The sequence below is a fragment of the Leptodactylus fuscus genome, chromosome 2 (genome assembly GCF_031893055.1).
Source record: "Leptodactylus fuscus isolate aLepFus1 chromosome 2, aLepFus1.hap2, whole genome shotgun sequence".
In the NCBI taxonomy this organism is placed as follows: Eukaryota; Metazoa; Chordata; class Amphibia; order Anura; family Leptodactylidae; genus Leptodactylus; species Leptodactylus fuscus.
This window is the reverse complement of record NC_134266.1, coordinates 27,141,207-27,169,057: the sequence shown is the minus strand read 5'-3', so window position 1 is coordinate 27,169,057 and position 27,851 is coordinate 27,141,207.

The following is a 27,851-nucleotide window of genomic DNA, read 5'->3' as shown; positions in this document are numbered from 1 at the left end:
GTGTCTTTGGAGACCAAAATTGTGAGCTATGTATTCTGCTGTATTTAAAAACAAATGGAAAAAAAAACGTTAACGCGACCGTATACGCGCTGTCAAAACGGTCCGTTTCACCATAGATCTACGTCGTATTTGTTTAACGCGCGTAGAATAAACACGCGCGTTCCAAAACACACGCGAAAAAAAGACACGTGTAGAAATGACGTGCGTAAACAACGCGCGTCATTCCACACAGACGTAAAACACCATTGAAGTCAATGGCAGCCACAAAAAAACGCACGTAAAATGACGCGCCAAATTACACGCCAAAAAACTGTGTGAATTCTCCCTTAGTCATCTTCTATTATCATCTATTGTAGGACAGAATGGTCTTGTGATCCTCATATTTGATTTTCCTTCCATTGTTTGCTAATGTCTTTATAGAATGTAATAGAAATGGAATAGGATGGCACCGACACGAATCATAAGGTCCACATGGGCTGTCACACTTGAATGTCCCTATGATCACAAACTCACCTAATGTTCTCTCTCCACTTGTATCCACCTCTCGTGCCATCTCAAGGGCTTCACTTGTGGCAAATCCTGTACCTAATTGGTCTCAGCGATCACAGGACTCCCAGCAAGGAGGCGCCAGCACAAGACTGGCACGGACACTGGCGGTGGACAACAGAGACAGGTGAGTATGCTTTTTTCTTTGTTTTTTATTTTACACCTCCCCCCTGGCACATGAGTTGCTCCAATTCCTGGACAACCACGTTAAAGGATTTATCCATGTTTCGAATATTGATGGTCTGTCCTTAGGATAGGCCATCAATATTACATCTGTGATGATACAACAGCCAGGACCTCTGCAGATCAGCTCTTCCAGGACAGCGTGGCTACAGGTAATGGTAACATTTCTAGGAGCCGCACTCTTCACTTGCCATACAAGGTGTAGCAGCAGGTTTAGGTAGTGCACATGGTATAGTGGGTGAGCAGAATGTCTCCGGACATGTTATTACATTTAGCCGTTGTGTCTCAGTACCGCTGATCTGCAGGGTCCTGGCGGTGGGCCCCTAGAAACAATTCCACTGGTGGGCCCTAGACACCCCAGTCCAACCCTGGGTGATTCCAAATCCAGGCCTCCATTGGTTAATAAATTTGATTTCCATTGATGATTTTTGTGTGATTTTGTTGTCATCGCAGTTAACTTTGTACAGAACAAAGTCTTCAATGAGAATATTTCATTCATTCAGATCTAGGATGTGTTATTTGAGGGTTCCCTTTATTTTTTTGAGCAGTGTATGTTACATCATATAATGCAGCCGCTTCCATTACTATGGTATATACTATGTGATGGGATATTTCTCAGTGGGGTCCTATATATAACAGTATAATAGTGTACCCACTGACAGCTGCAGAGTCTTTCCTTATTACCTACATGGCTCTGGATTATTCTGGAGCTGGTATAGTTTAATATTATTGCTTATACAGTATTTAGGGTGAGACATTTACGTTATTTTTGTTTTAGAGAACCTTTAATTCCATGGTACTATATATTGGCCAGTCAGATAATAGAGGGGGTGTACATCTCGCCCAGACTACTCAGGTGGGCGAGATGAGAAAAGTCCAGGAATGATTTTTGGATTTTTGTTCTCTGCACTCAACTTTTGTCTGCTGAGCATTTTGTTAAAGGGGCTCTATCAGCAAAATTATCTTGTATGAGCCCCACATATGTGTGAATAGCCTTTAAAAAGGCTATTCAGGCACCATAAATCTTATTTTACCCCCTCCCCCCCCCCCCCGTTTTAAAATAAAACTTTAAAAACATATATGCAAATCATGCCTTAGCGGCGTGCACACTGGGCAGTGATCCACGGTCCGACGTCATCTTCTGGCACGCCTACCTCTTCTTTCTTCTTCTTTCGGCGACGCTCTCCGGTCCTGTCTATGCCACCCCACCTAGCAACCACAGACCCTGACATATATTATATATATATATATATATACTATATATATGTATATATATATATATATATATATACATATATATATATATATATGTATATGTCTAAGTAGCTGAGTGATCTAGTGCAAGTGGAAGAGACGACCCTGCCCGCCTGGGCCTCCAATCTTTAGGCCAGTGATTTACTGTGTTACTGTCAGAGTCTGTACCTTATTATGTACCCCTAAAGGGCATGGTTGTTTGGGATTGGGAAGTGTACAAGTGCTTCCAAGCCATTATGTAACTGCAGGGGATTTCGGATACATTAACAAGCTGTTTTTGCCATTTCTTGACCGAACAGTGTTCTCCTGGCTTGTAAGTATATAGTACAGTATATACAGTACAGGAAACTTTGTGCTTTACCATTCTCTGACTTGTAGTCCGCAAGCCACCTTAGGCCTGTGGACTGTAGAGCAACGTCTACACTTTCCAAAGATGCCTTTCTTAATCTGCATTGCAGCTTTGTTTTCATGAAAATCAATATTTTATTCTTATGTCATTATCTAGAGCAGAGAGTGAAGCCCTGGCAAGAGAGGACACACCCATAAAGCGCTTCACAGCTAATTTGCATAAGAATGAAATACTAATTTGCATGAAAATGGAGCTGCAATGCATAAAAAGAAAGGCATTTGTGGAAAGTGTAGAATTTGCCCTACAAGGTGCTGTCATTAGTTTGATACCCATCTCCCTGCTGACTCCCTTTCACATAATGGGGGGCTTCAGTGTCTTAAGGGTAAAATTAACACAAAGGGTCAATTAATATGTGGAATAGGGGAACATTCTAGGGGAAAAGGAGGCACTGGGGGGGGGGGGAGGTTGCCTTTCCTTGTGTCACCAAAAAGGGAAGGGGTCTGTTTTAAAGTGGGTCTGGTCATCCTGAAAAATGTCGCAGCACCCACAATAGCCCCTGGCCCTATCTGGAACCCCCGGCCCTGGCAAGCTGTGATATTCTGCAATTCCTATACAAGTGAATTGGATTTATTGATACAGCGATCCGCAGCAAGTTATGTTGTTTTTGTAGCTCACATTCATTTCTGATGGACGGTACAACATGACGCCATGACCAACTGAGGTCGAAATAAATACCCCATTAGAGGATGGAATTGCCCCTTCACATATTGTTATCATAATAGTAATAAATCAGAGTGACAGGTATAATACATCAGCCATTGTGTTAAATATATAAACATTTTATTAAAGGGAATGTATCACCAAAAAAATAACATTCTAAATGTATTAATATATATAATATTATATGTGGCCATTCTGAATTATTGCGGTTTTCACACCAAGACTATTTTAAAGTGAATCTGTCACCAGGAAAGAGATTACAGAAATCACAATGTATTGTAGGGGACATTATACTGATCATCACCATTGTACCATTAGATGTGCAATAGATGCTCCATTTCCTTCAGCCTCATTTGCACTCTTTGGAAATAGGAAAATGAGGCTTAAGTGCAATGGGGGTGTGCCACATCCTCCAAATGCTCCAGGTGGGGGGGGGGGACACAGGTACTAAAGATAGGCAAACCAGGAGGCTAAAGTAGGATGGAAGACACAAGGGAGCCCAGGAGAGGTGAGTATCTCCTCCATCACCGCTTATCATACCCTGGGTTAGGAAGAAACCCCATAGTATAATAATGATTTTCACATGGTGAACCCCCAAAAATGAATGCTTTGGACAAATCTAAAATTTTTGGAAAATCTGTAACAAATCCTGCTAGTTACGATCCAGTTTGTTCACGTGTACCAGGAACATGTATAAGTATTCAACAAGAATCGTCTTAGCTTAGGACAGAAAGAGGATGTCAGTCTAGGACTGGGACAACAGTTTATACCTGGAGACGGAGCCCTTGGAGGCACTGACAGACTCCAGTGCACTTGAGCCTCATTTGCATATTCATAATATGATTTTTCAAGGTAACGGTGCATTTATAGGGACATAATGTCCCCTGCAATGGACTGTAACTGACACTTTGATATTGAGTTTCCTGCTGATAGATTCCATTCAAACTTTACTGTGTAGACTATGACACAGTCCGCAGAGCCATTATTATTATTATTATTGTTTATTTATATAGCACCATTAATTCCATGGTGCTTTACATTTGGGGCCATCTCCTGATCACTGGAGGGTGCAGCAAAGAAAAACAGGTCTGCTCGACTGCTGGAGGTCCAGATAAGACATGGAAATAACACAATACACTTCATAAATAGGTCTCTGTTTGTGTCAGACTGTGGGTCCTTGAGCCCATTAATAAAATAATTCTGAAGGCTGAATTTCCAGCAACCCCCTAAGGAAATACATCAGGGTACCCTTCACATTTTGGTGTCTTCTGCTGGACCATAATTGTATCAAAGCCATGGCCCAACGGAGCATCCTCTGACTCACTAGGCTGACCTGGTCTGTGTATGCGGCCCTGAGGAAGGGGTTTGTACCCCATCATTTTTTTGTGACTGTATTAGTCTATAGACAAGTTTATAACCATTATCTCCCATTCATTGCAGCTGCCATAAGTCATACACACCCTGCCACCAGGTTTGTGCGGACAAGGATGTGTCTATCTCCAATAAGGGAAGTTTTGAAAACCAAAAAGGAACAAAATAATAAAAAAAATTATATTAAACACGAGTTCTCTTCTACAGATCTACAGATAATTTATAAAACTATTGAGGGTATTTGTAACCCCAATATATTCTTTGAATTCCCAGTCAGAAACTGGCACTATATGGCAGTAGCAAGAAATGAGGGTATTTGTAACACCAATATATTCTTGGAATTCCCAGTCAGACAATGGCACTATATAGCAGTAGCAAGAAATGAGGGTATTTGTAACCCCAATATATTCTTTGAATTCCCAGTCAGAAACTGGCACTATATGGCAGTAGCAAGAAATGAGGGTATTTGTAAACCCAATATATTATTGGAATTCCCAGTCAGACAATGGCACTATATAGCAGTAGCAAGAAATGAGTGTATTTGTAAACCCAATATATTCCTGGAATTCCCAGTCAGACAATGGCACTATATGGCAGTAGCAAGAAATGAGGGTATTTGTAAACCCAATATATTCTTGGAATTCCCAGTCAGACAATGGCACTATATGGCAGTAGCAAGAAATGAGGGTATTTGTAAACCCAATATATTCTTGGAATTCCCAGTCAGACAATGGCACTATATGGCAGTAGCAAGAAATGAGGGTATTTGTAACCCCAATATACAGTGGGGCAAAAAAGTATTTAGTCAGTCACCAATAGTGCAAGTTCCACCACTTAAAAAGATGAGAGGCGTCTGTAATTTACATCATAGGTGACCTCAACTATGAGAGACAAAATGAGAAAAAAAAAATCCAGAAAATCACATTGTCTGATTTTGTAAGAATTTATTTGCAAATTATGGTGGAAAATAAGTATTTGGTCAGTAACAAAATTTCATCTCAATACTTTGTAATATATCCTTTGTTGGCAATGACAGAGGTCAAACGTTTTCTGTAAGTCTTCACAAGGTTGGCACACACTGTTGTTGGTATGTTGGCCCATTCCTCCATGCAGATCTCCTCTAGAGCAGTGATGTTTTGGGGCTGTCGCTTGGCAACACGGACTTTCAACTCCCTCCAAAGGTTTTCTATAGGGTTGAGATCTGGAGACTGGCTAGGCCACTCCAGGACCTTGAAATGCTTCTTACAAAGCCAACCCTTAGTTGCCCTGGCGGTGTGCTTTGGATCATTGTCATGTTGAAAGACCCAGCCAGGTTTCATCTTCAATGCCCTTGCTGATGGAAGGAGGTTTGCACTCAAAATCTCACGATACATGGCCCCATTCATTCTTTCATGTACCCGGATCAGTCGTCCTGGCCCCTTTGCAGAGAAACAGCCCCAAAGCATGATGTTTCCACCCCCATGCTTTACAGTAGGTATGGTGTTTGATGGATGCAACTCAGTATTCTTTTTCCTCCAAACACGAAAAGTTGTGTTTCTACCAAACAGTTCCAGTTTGGTTTCATCAGACCATAGGACATTCTCCCAATACTCTTCTGGATCATCCAAATGCTCTCTAGCAAACTTCAGACGGGCCCGGACATGTACTGGCTTAAGCAGTGGGACACGTCTGGCACTGCAGGATCTGAGTCCCTGGCGGCGTAGTGTGTTACTGATGGTAGGCTTTGTGACATTGGTCCCAGCTCTCTGCAGTTCATTCACTAGGTCCCCCCGCGTGGTTCTGGGATTTTAGGCTCACCGTTCTTGTGATCATTTTGACCCCACGGGGTGAGATTTTGCATGGAGCCCCAGATCGAGGGAGATTATCAGTGGTCTTGTATGTCTTCCATTTTCTAATTATTGCTCCCACAGTTAATTTCTTCAATTCAAGCTGGTTGCCTATTGCAGATTCAGTCTTCCCAGCCTGGTGCAGGGCTACAATTTTGTTTCTGGTGTCCTTTGACAGCTCTTTGGTCTTCACCATAGTGGAGTTTGGAGTCTGACTGTTTGAGGGTGTGCACAGGTGTCTTTTTATACTGATAACAAGTTTAAACAGGTGCCATTACTACAGGTAATGAGTGGAGGAAAGAGGAGACTCTTAAAGAAGAAGTTACAGGTCTGTGAGAGCCAGAAATCTTGATTGTTTGTAGGTGACCAAATACTTATTTTCCACCATAATTTGCAAATAAATTCTTACAAAATCAGACAATGTGATTTTCTGGATTTGTTTTCTCATTTTGTCTCTCATAGTTGAGGTCTACCTATGATGTAAATTACAGACGCCTCTCATCTTTTTAAGTGGTGGAACTTGCACTATTGGTGACTGACTAAATACTTTTTTGCCCCACTGTATTCTTTGAATTCCCAGTCAGACAATAGCACTATATGGCAGTAGCAAGAAATGAGGGTATTTGTAAACCCAATATATTCTTGGAATTCCCAGTCAGACAATGGCACTATATAGCAGTAGCAAGAAATGAGGGTATTTGTAACCCCAATATATTCTTTGAATTCCCAGTCAGACAATGGCACTATATGGCAGTAGCAAGAAATGAGGGTATTTGTAAACCCAATATATTCCTGGAATTCCCAGTCAGACAATGGCACTATATGGCAGTAGCAAGAAATGAGGGTATTTGTAAACCCAATATATTCCTGGAATTCCCAGTCAGACAATGGCACTATATGGCAGTAGCAAGAAATGAGGGTATTTGTAACCCCAATATATTATTGGAATTCCCAGTCAGACAATGGCACTATATGGCAGTAGCAAGAAATGAGGGTATTTGTAAACCCAATATATTATTGGAATTCCCAGTCAGACAATGGCACTATATGGCAGTAGCAAGAAATGAGTGTATTTGTAAACCCAATATATTCCTGGAATTCCCAGTCAGACAATGGCACTATATGGCAGTAGCAAGAAATGAGGGTATTTGTAAACCCAATATATTCTTTTAATTCCCAGTCAGACAATGGCACTATATGGCAGTAGCAAGAAATGAGGGTCTTTGTAAACCCAATACATTCTTGGAATTCCCAGTCAGACAATGGCACTATATAGCAGTAGCAAGAAATGAGGGTATTTGTAACCCCAATATATTCTTGGAATTCCAAGTCAGACAATGGCACTATATGGCAGTAGCAAGAAATGAGGGTATTTGTAACCCCAATATATTCTTTGAATTCCCAGTCAGAAACTGGCACTATATGGCAGTAGCAAGAAATGAGGGTATTTGTAAACCCAATATATTCTTGGAATTCCCAGTCAGACAATGGCACTATATAGCAGTAGCAAGAAATGAGGGTATTTGTAACCCCAATATATTCTTTGAATTCCCAGTCAGAATCTGGCACTATATGGCAGTAGCAAGAAATGAGGGTATTTGTAAACCCAATATATTCCTGGAATTCCCAGTCAGACAATGGCACTATATGGCAGTAGCAAGAAATGAGGGTATTTGTAAACCCAATATATTCCTGGAATTCCCAGTCAGACAATGGCACTATATGGCAGTAGCAAGAAATGAGGGTATTTGTAACCCCAATATATTCTTTGAATTCCCAGTCAGAAACTGGCACTATATGGCAGTAGCAAGAAATGAGGGTATTTGTAACCCCAATATATTCTTTGAATTCCCAGTCAGACAATGGCACTATATAGCAGTAGCAAGAAATGAGGGTATTTGTAAACCCAATATATTCTTTGAATTCCCAGTCAGACAATGGCACTATATGGCAGTAGCAAGAAATGAGGGTATTTGTAAACCCAATATATTATTGGAATTCCCAGTCAGACAATGGCACTATATAGCAGTAGCAAGAAATGAGGGTACTTGTAAACCCAATATATTCTTGGAATTCCCAGTCAGACAATGGCACTATATGGCAGTAGCAAGAAATGAGGGTATTTGTAACCCCAATATATTCTTTGAATTCCTAGTCAGACAATGGCACTATATGGCAGTAGCAAGAAATGAGGGTATTTGTAAACCCAATATATTCTTTGAATTCCCAGTCAGACAATGGCACTATATGGCAGTAGCAAAAATAGTGGGTGTATATAGCCCCAATTCTATTGCTAGGGGACTTGCAGGGTATTTCTGGGGTGAAGGTGGGGGGGCACACCGTTGGAACGGGGATTTGGGGTGTATATATAGGGTATACGGTAATACACTGTCAGTGTATTCCATTCAGGATCCTGGGAAAGCTGGGTTGCGGCGATTGAACCCGTCAGTGCCACGTTACACTGACAAGCTTCTCCCTGGAATTTAGCTCTTACAAGAGCTGTTGGTTGTCTTCTCCTTCCTATCCTAGCCTGTCCCTGCCTACCCAGAATCTAAGCCCTAGCTAATTGGACGGAAACCTCCGTCCCCGGTGAATTGCAAGCTCAGAATGACGCGAACCTGGGCGGCGCTGTTCTTTTAAATCAGAGGTCACATGTTTTCGTCAGCCAATGGGTTTTTCCTACTTTTTTCAACGTCACCGGTGTCGTAGTTCCTGTCCCACCTACCCTGCGCTGTTATTGGAGCAAAAAAGGCGCCAGGGAAGGTGGGAGGGGAATCGAGTAATGGCGCACTTTACCACCCGGTATTCGATTCGAACATGCCGAACAGTCTAATATCCGATCGAACATGAGTTCGATAGAACACTGTTCGCTCATCTCTAATCATGTGTTGAGCAGAGTGTGTGAGCAGCACAGACCTTTGATGTAGTTCCAACTCCAAAACCCTCGGGTTCGTCAAAGTCAACTCCCTCAGTTGCTCAACCATGAGTGGCCATGGGTGGCAGACTTATGTGAAATCCCATCCATTGCACTGGACACGAAACATTAGCATGCGCTCATCACAACTCCGGATATGGCAGCTGCGTTAAGCAGGGTGCAGGGTACACAGACCAGGCCCGAGCACCAGGAACAGGTGTTAGAAATACTGCAGCATCCGCCATTTCCTTCCAATTTTGGGGTTTTGGACCCGCCACCAACTTGTCTGGACCTCAGCGGGGATCATGAGACACAGTTGCCATCAGGGCAAGCTGTGGTCATGTGCGGTTTGCATTAAGGGGGCAGTGCGCAATTGGAAGAGGAGTTGGTGGATGACGAGGCCACCGACCCCACATGGACAGGGGTGATGTCTAGGGGCTAAAGCAGTGATGTAGAGGGAAGCTAAATCAATAAAAAACCTAGGTAGAAGCAAAGGCATAAACTGGGGTGATGTTTAGGGGCGAAAGCAGTGTAGATGTGGAGGGAAGCTAATTCAACAAAAAAACAGGGTAGAAGCAGATGCATAAACTGGGGTGATGTTTAGGGGCGAAAGCAGTGTAGATGTGGAGGGAAGCTAAGCAGCAAAAACAGTGAGTAGAAGCAAAGGCATGCAAAACTCTACCCTGTTGGAAGACTTATTCCTAGGTCTGGAACACGTTAATGGCCCCCCTGGACAAATTACTGCCACTCAGGGGCCTAGTGTCACCAGGAGGGACAAGTATAGGCGCATGTTGTGGGAATACCTGGCCGACACCAGCTCTGTCCTCTCCGATCCCTCTGTGCTCTACAGCCGACACTTATTTTCTCATCTTTTTTTCTGCACTGCACATCTGTTGCCTACTTCCTTTGGGATCTTAGAAGTGGTGGTCCACTTCCACAGATGGTAACTTCAGTGCTGGAGTTGTCAATGGACAGTGTAACGGGAGTAGCTGAGGGATCGCTGTCTTAACCACTTTTTGGCACAAAATTAACTTCCAAAGCCAAATATGGTGCAAGTATATGATGCAAGGACACCTACACACCTATCTCTGACACATTGGGGAGTTCACCCTCATGCGCCCTTTTGGCCTGCACCATCATGCGCCTCTTCCCAGCCACTCCACATCTCCCAAGCTTTTCATTGCAGGCAGAAGTACAACACAACCCACCCCCATGCCCAAGCCTTTAACAGCCTCATCGATAAACTGCTGGCCCTGGAGATGTTGGTGTTTGTTTATGCTTCTGGATACCCAGGCCTTCCGTCAGCAGATGGCAGCTGGGGCACCTCCCTATGCTGGGCCTAGCCGTTACTACTTCTCTTGGTGTGCTGTCCCTGCCTTGCGCCTGTATGTGTCCCATATCATCAGTCGGGCCCAGAGCTCTGCGCTTTGCTGCAAGGTCCACTTGACCACTGACACATGGACAAGCGATGTGGTGCAGTGCTTATCTTTAATGACAGGCAGGGTGAATGTGGTGGAGTCAGGCCACCCCGGACCTATCTCCTCTCCCAGGCCAAAATTCATGGCAGGAGTAGACTGAAACCCTACGACGCTGCAACCTCCACCCCAGCTACTAGCGGCAAATGCGGTAACACTGGTGTGGGGAGATGTCAGCAGGCCGTGCTGAAGCTGATCAGCTTGGGGGACAGACAGCACAGTGTCTCCGAGGTCAGGGATGCCATCCTGGCTGAGATGGCATTTTTTTTTCCCTGCTACACCTGGGGCCTGGCATTTTTGCGCCTGTGATAATGGCTGGAACCTGGTAGCAGATCTGGAGCTTGCCAGACTCAAACACGGTCCACGCATGGCCCACGTTTTCAACTTGTTGGTGCCATGTTTCTTTGAAACCTACACCATTGTGCCTGATATACAGGTCAAAGTGGGGCCATTTTCATAAGTGAGAACTAGCCTCTGCTAGGCAGAAAACATTCAGAGCACACTCCTCTCATCTTCGCACCGTTGGCTGGCGGAGGAAGACGAGGGGGTTGGAGTGGCATCTGATGTCCCTGTCCCACACGAGGCTAGAGGGTGCACTTCAGTGCATCCCATTGCTTCACCACAAATGGTGTGAAGGGGAGTGGAAAATGGAGGAAATGGAGAGTGACCCTTATAGTTGGGGCCAGCAAAGGCATGCCAAGCAACACACTGGCACACATGGCTGACTTCATCTTGGGTTGCTTTTCAAGAGTCTAACACATATTTCACATCATGGAGAACAAATAATACTGGATTTTTACAAGCCTCGAACCCCGATCTAGGTCTAATGTCTGTTCCTTTCTTATATTAGGGGAGAGGGAAAAAAAATTACTTCAGTGATACGTTTAGCGTACATAGACTGACTATTAATGTGTATCCCACTTAGTGTTGTTAGGGTTACACACCGTCACAACCTGGCTAAAGCTTCTATAGCTGTTAATAAAGTCAACATAACTTTACGGTATCCAAAAAGACAGCTGGTACCGACAGAGAGCAAGACAAATGTCAACCAAAGCTGTGAGCTCTGAACACCCACAGTGACTTTGGCGTCATCATCATTATAAGGGAGCGGGTGGTAATAAATAACTTGGCAGTGCCTAAAACCCAAAAAGCTTATACAACTATATTTACATTAAGATACACAAATGACACTTTTTAGTAGCATGTCATGAGACAAGCTGATAAGATCTTCCTTTGTGCAGTGCTATTTGAAAGTTAAACACTGCCTTCATTTTAATTCTGGAGAAGGTGCAGACATTAGATTTACAACATGTTGTCTTCATTGTCCAAATCCTCTATATAGGTAATGTGTTTTTCGGGCCGAGCTGTCTGGGAACTAATTGGTGCCGCACTGACAACCTGGGTGAATATGGCAAGAGCCTGAGATGTAGGGTGAATGAATCCCCAAATTATTTGGGGAATTTCCACTCAGAAACTGGCACTATATACCAGTAGCAAAAATTGTGGGTGCACGTAACCCCAATATATTCTTTGAATTCCCAGTCAGACAATGGCACTATATGGCAGTGGCAGGACTTGAAGGTATTTGTAACCCCAATATATTCTTTGAATTCCCAGTCAGACAATGGCACTATATGGCAGTGGCAGTACTTGAGTGTATTTGTAACCCCAATATATTCTTTGAATTCCCAGTCAGAAACTGGCACTATATGACAGTGGCAGGACTTGAAGGTATTTGTAACCCCAATATATTCTTTGAATTCCCAGTCAGACAATGGCACTATATGGCAGTAGCAAACATAGTGGGTGTATATAGCCCCAATTCTATTGCTAGGGGACTTGCAGGGTATTTCTGGGGTGAAGGTGGGGGGGCACACCGTTGGAACGGGGATCGGGGGTGTATATATAGGGTATACGGGAATACACTGTCAGTGTATTCCATTCAGGATCCGGGGAAAGCTGGGTTGCGGCGTTTGAGCCCGTCAGTGCCACGTTACACTGACAAGCTTCTCCCTGGAATTTAGCTCTTACAAGAGCTGTTGGTTGTCTTCTCCTTCCTATCCTAGCCTGTCCCTGCCTACCCAGAATCTAAGCCCTAGCTAGCTGGACGGAAACCTCCGTCCCCGGTGAATTGCAAGCTCAGAATGACGCGAACCTGGGCGTCGCTGTTCTTTCAAATTAGAGGTCACATGTTTTCGGCAGCCAATGGGTTTTGCCTACTTTTTTCAACGTCACCGGTGTCGTAGTTCCTGTTCCACCTCCCCTGCGCTGTTATTGGAGCAAAAAATGCGCCAGGGAAGGTGGGAGGGGAATCGAGTAATGGCGCACTTTACCACGCGGTGTTCGATTCGATTCGAACATGGCGAACAGCCTAATATCCGATCGAACATGAGTTAGATAGAACACTGTTCGCTCATCTCTAGTTATAAAGTGTAGTGGGTAATGTAGGAAATTTCTAGTCTCTTTCTGTGAAAGCATGGTGAGTACATATTGCTAGAGTAGCTGTAAGTTTTCACCCCTCTTTCCCAGAAAGATTGAAGATATTTATTCTATTTTTTTTTCTTTATAGTTTTCCATATCTTTGGGCTCTACAGCCATTTACACCATTACCACCACTTCGTTAATCAGACACAGTTCCACATCTTGAAAAGTAAGTGACCCCATGCACACCCCAGCAAGTGTGGCTGCTACCAAACTGTTCCAGAAACAGATTATATATATGGACTAGAAGGAGGACCCGGCTTCGCACGGGTATATTACATGTTATGTTTCTGTAGTGGCCCCATAAGAATTGTCCAGTTTTGCACTGGTGTATTTTGTATGTGGTTTGTGTGTATGTCCATAAGCGTCATGTGATTATGTGTATCTCATTTTGGATATCAGTGAAAAACCTGACGCGCATATTCAGAGTAGGGCGCATATATATGTGCGCGCATAAATATGTGCGCGCATAAAAATGTGCGCATATATACAGAGTAGGGCGCATAAATATGTGCGTGCATAAATATGTGCGTGAATATACAGCGTAGTGCGCATAAATATGTGCGCGCATAAATATGCGCACGCATATACAGGGTAGGGCGCATGAATATGTGCGCGCATATACAGGGAGGGCGCATAAATATGTGCATGCATAAATATGTGCACGCAGAAATATATATGTGCGCGCATACAGGTTAGGGCGCATATATATGTGCACGCATAAATATGTGCATGCATATACAGGGTAGTGCGCATAAATATGTGCGCGCATGAATACGCACGCGCAAATACAGGGTAGGGCGCATAAATATGTGCACGGATAAATATGTGCGCGCATATACAGGGTAGGGCGCATAAATATGAGCGCATAAATATGTGCGCTCATATACAGAGTAGGGCACATAAATATGTGCGCGCATAAATATGTACACGCATGTACAGGGTAGGGCGCATATATATGTGCGCGCATAAATATAAATGTGCGCGCATACAGGGTAGGGCGCATATATATGTGCACGCATAAATATGTGCGTCCATAAAAATGTGGGCACATATACAGGGTAGGGCGCATAAATATGCGCGCGCATATACAGGGTAGGGCACATAAATATGCGCGCGCATATACAGGGTAGGGCGCATAAATATGTGCGCGCATATACAGGGTAGGGCGCATAAATATGTGCATGCATAAATATGTGCACGCATAAATATATATGTGCGCGCATACAGGTTAGGGTGCATATATATGTGCGCGCATAAATATGTGTGCACGTATTCAGGGTAGGGCACATATTCAGGGTAGGGCGCATATATATGTGCGCGCATAAATATGTGTACGCATTAATATGTGCGCGCATAAATATGTGCGTGCATAAAAATGTGCGCACATATACAGAGTAGTGCGCATAAATATGTGCGCGCATAAATATGTGCGCGCATAAATATGTGCGCGCATAAATATGTGCGCGCATATACAGGGTAGGGCGCATAAATATGTGCATGCATAAATATGTGCACGCATAAATATATATGTGCGCGCATACAGGTTAGGGTGCATATATATGTGCGCGCAAAAATATGTGTGCACGTATTCAGGGTAGGGCATATATTCAGGGTAGGGCGCATATATATGTGCGCGCATAAATATGTGTACGCATAAATATGTGCGTGCATAAAAATGTGCGCACATATACAGAGTAGTGTGCATAAATATGTGCGCGCATAAATGTGTGCGCGCATAAATGTGTGCGCGCATAAATATGTGCGCGCATAAATATGTGCGCGCATAAATATGTGCGCGCATAAATATGTGCGCGCATATACAGGGTAGGGCGCATAAATATGCGCGTGCATATACAGGTTAGGGCGCATATATATGTGCGCGCATAAATATGTGCATGCATATACAGGGTAGTGCGCATAAATATGTGCGCGCAAGAATACGCACGCGCAAATACAGGGTAGGGCGCATAAATATGTGCACGGATAAATATGTGCGCGCATGTACAGGGTAGGGCGCATAAATATGAGCGCATAAATATGTGCGCTCATATACAGGGTAGGGCACATAAATATGTGCGCGCATAAATATGTACACGCATGTACAGGGTAGGGCGCATATATATGTGCGCGCATAAATATAAATGTGCGCGCATACAGGGTAGGGCGCATATATATGTGCGCGCATAAATATGTGTGCGCATATACAGGGTAGGGCGCATATTCAGGGTAGGGCGCATATATATGTGCACGCATAAATATGTGCGTCCATAAAAATGTGGGCACATATACAGGGTAGGGCGCATAAATATGTGCATGCATAAATATGTGCACGCATAAATATATATGTGCGCGCATACAGGTTAGGGTGCATATATATGTGCGCGCATAAATATGTGTGCACGTATTCAGGGTAGGGCACATTCAGGGTAGGGCGCATATATATGTGCGGGCATAAATATGTGTACGCATTAATATATGCGCGCATAAATATGTGCGTGCATAAAAATGTGCGCACATATACAGAGTAGTGCGCATAAATATGTGCGCGCATAAATATGTGCGCGCATAAATATGTGCGCGCATAAATATGTGCGCGCATAAATATGTGCGCGCATATACAGGGTAGGGCGCATAAACATGTGCATGCATAAATATGTGCACGCATAAATATATATGTGCGCGCATACAGGTTAGGGTGCATATATATGTGCGCGCATAAATATGTGTGCACGTATTCAGGGTAGGGCATATATTCAGGGTAGGGCGCATATATATGTGCGCGCATAAATATGTGTACGCATAAATATGTGCGTGCATAAATATGTGCGTGCATAAAAATGTGCGCACATATACAGAGTAGTGTGCATAAATATGTGCGTGCATAAATATGTGCGCGCATAAATATGTGCGCATATACAGGGTAGGGCGCATAAATATGCGCGTGCATATACAGGGTAGGGCGCATAAATATGTGCACGGATAAATATGTGCGCGCATATACAGGGTAGGGCGCATAAATATGAGCGCATAAATATGTGCGCTCATATACAGGGTAGGGCACATAAATATGTGCGCGCATAAATATGTACACGCATGTACAGGGTAGGGCGCATATATATGTGCGCGCATAAATATAAATGTGCGCGCATACAGGGTAGGGCGCATATATATGTGCGCGCATAAATATGTGTGCGCATATACAGGGTAGGGCGCATATTCAGGGTAGGGCGCATATATATGTGCACGCATAAATATGTGCGTCCATAAAAATGTGGGCACATATACAGGGTAGGGCGCATAAATATGCGCGCGCATATACAGGGTAGGGCGCATAAATATGTGCGCGCATATACAGGGTAGGGCGCATAAATATGTGCGCGCATATACCAGGTAGGGCGCATAAATATGTGCATGCATAAATATGTGCACGCATAAATATATATGTGCGCGCATACAGGTTAGGGTGCATATATATGTGCGCGCATAAATATGTGTGCACGTATTCAGGGTAGGGAACATATTCAGGGTAGGGCGCATATATATGTGCGCGCATAAATATGCGCGCATAAATATGTGCGTGCATAAAAATGTGCGCACATATACAGAGTAGTGCGCATAAATATGTGCGCGCATAAATATGTGCGCGCATATACAGGGTAGGGCGCATAAATATGTTCATGCATAAATATGTGCACGCATAAATATATATGTGCGCGCATACAGGTTAGGGTGCATATATATGTGCGCGCATAAATATGTGTGCACGTATTCAGGGTAGGGCACATTTTCAGTGTAGGGCGCATATATATGTGCGCGCATAAATATGTGTACGCATAAATATGTGCGCGCATAAATATGTGCGTGCATAAAAATGTGCGCACATATACAGAGTAGTGCGCATAAATATGTGCGCGCATAAATATGTGCGCGCATAAATATGTGCGCGCATGAATATGTGCGCGCATAAATATGCGCGCGCATATATATGGTAGGGCGCATAAATATGTGCATGCATAAATATGCACGCATAAATATATATGTGCGTGCATACAGGTTAGGGTGCATATATATGTGCGCGCATAAATATGTGTGCGCGTATTCAGGGTAGGGCACATATTCAGGGGAGGGCGCATATATATGTGCGCGCATAAATATGTGTACGCATAAATATGTGCGTGCATAAAAATGTGCGCACATATACAGAGTAGTGCGCATAAATATGTGCGCGCATAAATATGTGCGCGCATAAATATGTGCGCGCATAAATATGTGCGCGCATATACAGGGTAGGGCGCATAAATATGTGCATGCATAAATATGTGCACGCATAAATATATATGTACGCGCATACAGGTTAGGGTGCATATATATGTGCGCGCATAAATATGTGTGCACGTATTTAGGGTAGGGCACATATTCAGGGTAGGGCGCATATATATGTGCGCGCATAAATATGTGTACGCATAAATATGTGAACGCATAAATATGTGCGTGCATAAAAATGTGCGCACATATACAGAGTAGTGCGCATAAATATGTGCGCGCATAAATATGTGCGCGCATAAATATGTGTACGCATAAATATGTGCGCGCATAAATATGTACGCACATATACAGGGTAGGGCGCATAAATATGTGCGCGCATAAATATGTGCGCGCATATACAGGGTAGTGCGCATAAATATGTGCGCACATAATTATGTGCGCGCATATACAGGGTAGGGCGCATAAATATGTGCGTGCATATACAGGGTAGGGCACATAAATGTGTGCGCGCATAAATATGTGCGCGCATAAATATAAATGTACGCGCATACAGGGTAGGGCGCATATATATGTGCGCGCATAAATGTGTGCGCGTATACAGGGTAGTGCACATAAATATGTGCGCGCATAAATATGTGCGTACATAAATATGCGCGCGCATGTACAGGGTAGGGCGCATAAATATATGCGCGCATATACAGCGTAGGGCACATAAATATGTGCGCATATACAGGGTAGGGCGCATAAATATGTGCGCGCAAAAATATGTGCGAGCATATACAGGGTAGGGCGCATAAATATGTGCACGCATATAGAGGGTAGGGCGCATAAATATGTGCACGCATATACAGGGTAGGGCGCATAAATATGTGCGCGCATAAATGTGTGCGCTCATATACAGGGTAGGGCACATAAATGTGTGCGTGCTTAAATATGTGCGCGCATAAATATAAATGTGCGCGCATACAGGGTAGGGCGCATATATATGTGCGTGCATATACAGCGTAGGGCACATAAATATGTGCGCATATACAGGGTAGGGCGCATAAATATGTGCGCGCATAAATATGTGCACGCATATACAGGGTAGGGCGCATAAATATGTGCGCGGATAAATATGTGCGCGCATATACAGGGTAGGGCGCATAAATATGAGCGCATAAATATGTGCGCTCATATACAGGGTAGGGCACATAAATATGTGCGCGCATAAATATGTACACGCATGTACAGGGTAGGGCGCATATATATGTGCGCGCATAAATATAAATGTGCGCGCATACAGGGTAGGGCGCATATTCAGGGTAGGGCGCATATATATGTGCACGCATAAATATGTGAGTCCATAAAAATGTGGGCACATATACAGGGTAGGTCGCATAAATATGCACGCGCATATACAGGGTAGGGCGCATAAATATGCGCGCGCATATAAAGGGTAGGGCGCATAAATATGTGCGCGCATATACAGGGTAGGGTGCATAAATATGTGCATGCATAAATATGTGCACGCATAAATATATATGTGCGCGCATACAGGTTAGGGTGCATATATATGTGCGCGCATAAATATGTGTGCACGTATTCAGGGTATGGCACATATTCAGGGTAGGGCGCATATATATGTGCGCGCATAAATATGTGTACGCATAAATATGTGCGCGCATAAATATGTACTCGCATATACAGGGTAGGGCGCATAAATATGTGCGCGCAGAAATTTGTGCGTGCATAAAAAAGTGCGCACATATACAGAGTAGTGCGCATAAATATGTGCGCGCATAAATATGTGCGCGCATATACAGGGTAGGGCGCCTAAATATGTGCGCGCATAAATATGTGCGCGCATATACAGGGTAGTGCGCATAAATATGTGCGCGCATAAATATGCATGCGCATATACAGGGTAAGGCGCATAAATATGTGCGCACATAATCATGTGCGCGCATATACAGGGTAGGGCGCATAAATATGTGCACGCATATACAGGGTAGGGCGCATGAATATGTGCGCGAATAAATATGTGAGCTCATATACAGGGTAGGGCACATAAATGTGTGCGCGCATAAATATGTGCGCGCATAAATATAAATGTGCGCGCATACAGGGTAGGGCGCATATATATGTGTGCGCATATACAGCGTAGGGCACATAAATATGTGCGCATATACAGGGTAGGGCGCATAAATATGTGCGCGCATAAATATGTGCACGCATATACAGGGTAGGGCGCATAAATATGTGCGCGCATATACAGGGTAGGGCGCATAAATATGTGCGCGCATAAATATGTGCGCTCATATACAGGGTAGGGCACATAAATGTGTGCGCGCATAAATATGTGCGCGCATAAATATAAATGAGCGCACATACAGGGTAGGGCGCATATATATGTGCGCGCATAAATATGTGTGCGCGTATACAGGGTAGTGCGCATAAATATGTGCGTGCATGTACAGGGTAGTGCGCATAAATATGTGCGCGCATATACAGGGAAGGGCGCATAAATATGTGCGCGCATATACAGCTTAGGGCACATAAATATGTGCGCATATACAGGGTAGTGCGCATAAATATGAGCGCGCATATACAGGGTAGGGCGCATAAATATGTGCGCGCATATACAGCGTAGGGCACATAAATATGTGCGCATATACAGGGTAGTGCGCATAAATATGTGCGTTAATATACAGGGTAGGGCGCATAAATATGTGCGCGCATATACGGGGTAGGGCGCATAAATATGTGCGCGCATAAATATGTGCGCCCATATACAGGGTAGGGCGCATAAATATGTGCGCGCATATACAGGATAGGGCGCATAAATATGTGCGCACAAAAATATGTGCGCGCATATACAACGTAGGGCACATAAATATGTGTGCATATACAGGGTAGTGCGCATAAATATGTGCGCGCAAAAATATGTGCGTGCATATACAGGGTAGGGCGCATATAGAGGGTAGGGCGCATAAATATGTGCGCGCATAAATATGTGCGCGCAAAAATATGTTGCATATATATGTGGGTGCATAAACATGTGAGGGCGCATATATATAAATATATATAAATATATATATATATATATATATAAATATGTACGCGCATATACAGGGTAGGGCGCATATATATGTGCGCGCATAAATATGCGCATATTTATACGCATACTAGAGGGAGGACCCAGCTTCGCACGGGTATATTACATGTTATGTTTGTGTAGTGGCCCCATAAGAATTGTCCAGTTTTGCACTGGTGTATTTTGTATGTGGTTTGTGTGTATGTAAATAAGCGTCATGCGTAATATCTCATTTTGGATATCAGTGAAAAACCTGTGATCAGTTGTTATGGATACCTGGAGTAAAGCTGTATCTAATCCTTCCCCATGCAGTACTGTGTTTAGACGCAAGTATCTAATCCTCTTTGGTGTGGTACTTTGTGCAGATGTGTGTATCTAATCCTCCCCCGTGTGGCATTGTGTGAAGAGGCACGTATCTAATCCTCCGCTAAATGAAACTGTGTGCAGACGTGCATATCTAATCTTAAGGCATGTGGTACTATGTGCAGACGCGTGTATCTAATCCTCTGGCGTGTGGTACTGTGTGCAGACAGGTGTATCTAATCCCTGGTGTGAGGTACTGTGTGCAGATGCGCGTATCTAATCCTCCCCCGTGTGGTACCGTGTGCTGAGACGCGTATCTAATTATCTGGCATGTGGTACTGTGTGCAGATGCATGTATCTAATCCTCCAAAGTGTGGTACTGTGTTCAGAAACATATATCTAATCCTCCCCTGTGTGGTATTGTGTGAAGAGGCGCGTATCTAATCCTACGGCGTGTGGAACTGTGTGTAGACGCGCGTGTCTAATCCTCCCCCGTATGATACTGTGTGCTGAGACGCGTATCTAATTCTCTGGCTTGTGGTACTGTGTGCAGAGGCATGCATCTAATCCTCCAAAGTATGGTACTGTGTTCACACACACGTATCTAATCCTCCCCTGTGTGGTATTGTGTGAAGAGGCGCGTATCTAATCCTTCGGCGTGTGGAACTATGTGTAGACACGTGTATCTAATCCTACTGCATGTGGTACTGTGTGCAGACAGGTGTATCTAATCCCTAGTGTGAGGTACTGTGTGCAGATGCGCGTATCTAATCCTCCCCCGTGTGGTACCGTGTGCTGAGACGCGTATCTAATTATCTGGCATGTGGTACTGTGTGCAGATGCATGTATCTAATCCTCCAAAGTGTGGTACTGTGTTCAGAAACATATATCTAATCCTCCCCTCCTAATCCTACGACATGTGGTACTGTGTGAAGACACGTGTATCTAATCCTATGGCGTGTACAACTGTGTGCAGACGCGCGTATCTAATCCTCTGGAGTGTGGAACTGTATGTAGATGCGTGTATCTAATCCTACGGCATGTGGTACTCTGTGCAGACATGTATATCTAATCCTATGGCGTGTACAAATGTGTGCAGATGCGCGTATCTAATCCTCTGGAGTGTGGAACTGTGTGTAGATGCGCGTATCTAATCCTACGGCAAGTGGTACTGTGTGCAGACACGCGTATCTAATCCTACGACATGTGGTACTGTGTGCAGACGCGTGTATCTAATCCTATGGCTTGTACAACTGTGTGAAGACACGTGTATCTATTCCTCCCCTGTGTGGTATTATGTGAAGAGGCACGTATCTAATCCTATGGCGTGTGGAACTGTATGTAGACGCGCGTATCCAATCCCCCGGCATGTGGTACTGTGTGCAGATGCGCGTATCTAATCCTCCCCCGTGTGGTACTGTGTGCAGACGCGCGTATCTAATACTCCCCCGTGTGATACTGTGTGCTGAGACGTGTATCTAATTCTCTGGAGTGTGGAACTGTATGTAGACACGTGTAACTAATCAGAGGCATGTATGTAATCCTCCAAAGTGTGGTACTGTGTGCACGCACACGTATCTAGTCCTCCCTTGTGTGGTATTGTGTGAAGAGGCGCGTATCTAATCCTTCGGCGTGTGGAACTATGTGTAGATGCGCGTATCTAATCTTACTGCATGTGGTACTGTGTGCAGACACGTGTATCTAATCCTATGGCGTGTACAACTGTGTGCAGATGCGCATATCTAATCCTCTGGAGTGTGGAACTATGTGTAGACGTGTGTATCTAATCCTACGGCATGTGGTACTCTGTGCAGACGCGTGCATCTAATCCTCTGGAGTGTGGAACTGTGTGTAGACGCCTGTATCTAATCCTTCGGCATGTGGAACCGTGTGCAGACGCACGTATCAAATTCTTCAGTGTGTGAAACTGTGTGCAGAAGTGCGTATTTAATCCCCTGGTTTGTGGGACTGTGTGCAGACGTGTGTATCTAATCCTCTGGCGTGTGATACTGTGTGCTGATCTGTGTATCTAATCCTCTGATGCGTGTATCTCAGTTTGGATATCAGTGTAGTATTGTGCATGTGGAGTGACCGTGTGTATTACAGTTGGAATATGAGTGAAAGTCTTGCAGGTTTGTATTGGCTAAGGGGGGGGGGCACTGTGTTTGGAATGCTGTATCTCAGCAACGGTACGTCCGAGCGAGTTGGAGTCTCATCTTAAACCTTCCCGGATATCTGAAATATCTCTGTACCAAATTTGGTGAAGATCGGTCCAGTCGTTTGGTTCGCATTAGAGAACAGACGGACAGACAGACAGACAGACAAGAATTCATTTTTATAAGATAGAGAGAGAGAGATAGATGGATAGATAATACAGTCCTATGAAAAAGTTTGGGCACCCCTATTAATCTTAATCATTTTTAGTTCTAAATATTTTGGTGTTTATAACAGCCATTTCAGTTTGATATATCTAATAACTGATGGACACAGTAATATTTCAGGATTGAAATGAGGTTTATTGTACTAACAGAAAATGTGCAATATGCATTAAACCAAAATTTGACCGGTGCAAAAGTATGGGCACCTCAACAGAAAAGTGACATTAATATTTAGTAGATCCTCCTTTTGCAAAGATAACAGCCTCTAGTCGCTTCCTGTAGCTTTTAATCAGTTCCTGGATCCTGGATAAAGGTATTTTGGACAAACAATTCAAGTTCAGTTAAGTTAGATGGTCGCCGAGCATGGACAGCCCGCTTCAAATCATCCCACAGATGTTCAATGATATTCAGGTCTGGGGACTGGGATGGCCATTCCAGAACATTGTAATTGTTCCTCTGCATGAATGCCTGAGGATTTGGAGCGGTGTTTTGGATCATTGTCTTGCTGAAATATCCATCCCCGGCGTAACTTCAACTTCGTCACTGATTCTTGAACATTATTCTCAAGAATCTGCTGATACTGAGTGGAATCCATGCGACCCTCAACTTTAACAAGATTCCCGATGCCGGCATTGGCCACACAGCCCCAAAGCATGATGGAACCTCCACCAAATTTTACAGTGGGTAGCATGTGTTTTTCTTGGAATGCTGTTTCTTTTTGGACGCCATGCATAACGCCTTTTTTTTTTATAACCAAACAACTCAATCTTTGTTTCCAAAATGAAGCTGCCTTGTCCAAATGTGCTTTTTCATACCTCAGGCAACTCTATTTGTGGCGTACGTGCAGAAACGGCTTCTTTCTCATCCCTCTCCCATACAGCTTCTATTTGTGCAAAGTGCGCTGTATAGTTGACCGATGCACAGTGACACCATCTGCAGCAAGATGATGCTGCAGCTCTTTGGAGGTGGTCTGTGGATTGTCCTTGACTGTTCTCACCATTCTTCTTCTCTGCCTTTCTGATATTTTTCTTGGCCTGCCACTTCTGGGCTTAACAAGAACTGTCCCTGTGGTCTTCCATTTCCTTACTATGTTCCTCACAGTGGAAACTGACAGGTTAAATCTCTGAGACAGCTTTTTGTATCCTTCCGCTGAACAACTATGTTGAACAATCTTTGTTTTCAGATCATTTGAGAGTTGTTTTGAGTAGCCCATGATGCCACTCTTCAGAGGAGATTCAAATAGGAGATCAACTTGCAATTGGCCACCTTAAATACCTTTTCTTATGATTGGATACATCTGGCTATGAAGTTCAAAGCTCACTGAGGTTACAAAACCAATTTTGTGCTTCAGTAAGTCAGTAAAAAGTAGTTAGGGGAATTCAAATCAATAAAATGATAAGGGTGCCCATACTTTTGCACCGGTCAAATTTTGGTTTAATGCATATTGCACATTTTCTGTTAGTACAATAAACCTCATTTCAATCCTGAAATATTACTGTGTCCATCAGTTATTAGATATATCAAACTGAAATGGCTGTTGCAAACACCAAAATATTTAGAACAAAAAATGATTAAGATTAATAGGGGTGCCCAAACTTTTTCATAGGACTGTATATCTGTCTAGACACACACATACACACAAGTGAGAACGTAATGGACATCGTTGACCAGCGTGCTGTTCCAAGTAATAAAATGGAAAAAAGAGGGTAGCTGTTGGGGAGCATTTATTTAAATAAAAAAAACTTCCTCCAATTATTACCCTGATACCCACCGTCTCCAGGAGTGCCGGGAAGAGCTGGGTTTGGTCCAGTAACTGACCATCTATTGATGACCAGGTACTGAGGTGGCTGCAGGCTGTTGTTATTAGGCTGGGAAAGACCAAAAACCATGGACTTTCCTACCCTGGTAATGCCAGGCTGCTGCTGCTGCTTTATCAGAGCTGGCTGGTTATGGAAAATAGGGGGGACCCCAGGTCTTTTAATTATAAAAAAAAAAGTATATATATATTTTTTTATTTTAAATTGCTAGTAAAGAACAGTGTATAGTATATTTGTAATTTTCATATAAAAATGGATAAAACAAAAAAGATGGATTCTGCCAGAAAATTATTTTTCTTAAAACTTAAGTTTGTTAATAAACTTTTAAAAATTAACATTTTTTTTTTTTATCATTAAGAATTTTTATTGAAAAAAATGTTATGTGCAAAACATAAATAATATATATACATATATATTTTTTAAACACACTGGGGAGTCAACAACTGAAGGGGTGACACAGCCGTCACAAGTTGTAAGTACACAAAATCGATTTGACTTGGGGCATTGTGCTTGTCTAATTCTATATATGTTGTCTAGTATTATTGGGAGTCAATAATTATGTATTTACATGTCCTTTTTTTTTGTCTTTTTAATTGTTTCTTGTGTTAAGTTTTAAAATAGGTGATTTAATTTTTGAAATGCGCAAGTCTTATTAAAGTAACAAAATAATTTTATTTTTTTTTAGCCTGCATCCCAAGCAACTCGGGGTCAGGGTCGTTCATCACGTGGTCCTCAGGGGAGGAGAAGACTGTATAATTAACAAAATTATATGAATTTTAAGACTGTCTGGAAAATCATGCAGCAAATTTGAACTATGAGTAGGGTTAGTGATTTGATTAATTATTCAAGTAACATGTCTGATTATTAATTATTTTTTTTTTAATTTTAATTACAGGAGTTGGACTCCAACTCCTTGCCAGTTTGGATCAGGAGCAGTTTATAACCACCATTGACAGTGAGCTCCTGATCCAGCTGGTGGAGGAACAACTCACCCTCTGGGACCATGCGAACCACCCGTACAAGGACCACGTGGCGTACACTAGGATGTGGGAGGAAATTACAGCCCACATCATCTCTTCCTGGGGGGAATTTACGCCTGAACAGAAGGCAACGGCTGGTGAGTATTTAAAAAGAGTGCTATGAAGCTTATGTGATCTACAATTTCATGATTTTCCTCTTAAACTATTTAACAAATTGCTGCCCAAGTCTAGCACTGGTTCTTGAAGTAAAAGATGAGGAAAGACATCTACCTCCTTTGTGTTGTTTTCCACCCTGGGCTATGGGAGAGTAAGTATTTACACTGCGTACCTTATAGACTGCGTGGTTCAATACCATAACATAATTACCCCTTCCTTAATAATAAATAAAGACCAAGACAACAGGATTACCTTTTGTGTGGGTAAACGTCGGCCACAACTTGTTTATTAATATTTATGAAAACCGTAATTATGAAAAACAGCAGTTACATTGGTAACCATTGCCATGGCAACAATGTAATACATTAACATAAACAAACAATATCATATCTTATAGGATAACCCAGGCCCCATCCAGCAGGGGGCAGACGATTCCCCGTCTACCCTACTTCCTGTGAAGCACCGCCACAGAGGAGCCCGAGGGCATTACACTGGGCACCGACCCCCACCCAAAATGAAAAGCACTTGTTCAATTCCATCCTGAATACCGGATAGAAATATGTCCAGACCTATGTCGTTCAAATGAACGCCATCCGGCCTGAGCAATCTGCTATTGTCGCCCTCCAACTGCCGGTGATGGAAGACCACACCACCTCGGGACCTAACAAAACAGGCCATACTGCGTTCCACAGTCTCCGCATCCCTTGCCCTGTGTCACCTGGACCTAGGTATTATCTCCGACCACAGTAAAATCATTTCAGGGAAAAATCCAGGGATATGTTCCAGATCTGACCGCATAACGGCCAATTGCTCCGGACGAAACAGGGGTCATTACCCCCCACATGTATAACAAGTATAACCGGACCCTCCGCATGACAACTGAGATCTACCACTTCAGACAGGATCTGAGACCATCGCAGGCCGCGCACACCCCGCCAATAAACCTGAATGTGATGAAAACCCAGACTGCTGCTCCCCGGTCTGCCCTCAAGGCCGCCCAGTAAACATAGGAATGTCCCAACACAAAAACCACAGGATCCCGTCGGTCTGGAAGAGAGGAAAACAAACAAATTACAGAACCAACTCAGGCCTAATATAGCAAGCATAACAACCAGATTTCCATCTACTGATCCGCATCACATCCACCTCCGATAAACCCGCATGCGCCGCCTCCGTAGCCGCCCCTATACGAAAACAGTGTGTCCCAAACTCCGCAACAGGCAGACCAATGAAAACCAAACCCCTCCTCAACAGAGACTCAAATTGAAAACGCGAGAAAGGGGAACTATCGGGGCGGGCCAGGAAAGTCACCGCAGCAGGTCTAATTGCCAAAAATTCAGAAACCAAGTGAACCGGGCAAACAGGACCTGGGACCACAACTGATCAGTCTTGGACCCACACCCTAATAGAATCCCCGGACAACAGTACATCCCCGTCTAAAAGCCCACCCACTCTAGCCCGTGACGGCGATACAAGCTCGCCAACCCGCAAAGCACCGAAAAAGGCCAGGCAACAAGCCGTGGCAAACAAAATTGACTCAAAAGGGGACTTACAAAACAAGGAGGAGGACGCCACCAACCTGGTCAGGGCGGCATAAGTAATGGGACGCCTACGATCTTTGCTAACTGACTCCCTCCGCCACCCCTTAAGGGCCTGACGAACACAAAAAGAGCTAGTTACATCCTCCAAACCCGCTAGCTTTAAGAAAAACCCAATCCCTGCCATGCGATGCTGAGCGACACCAGCCGAAACC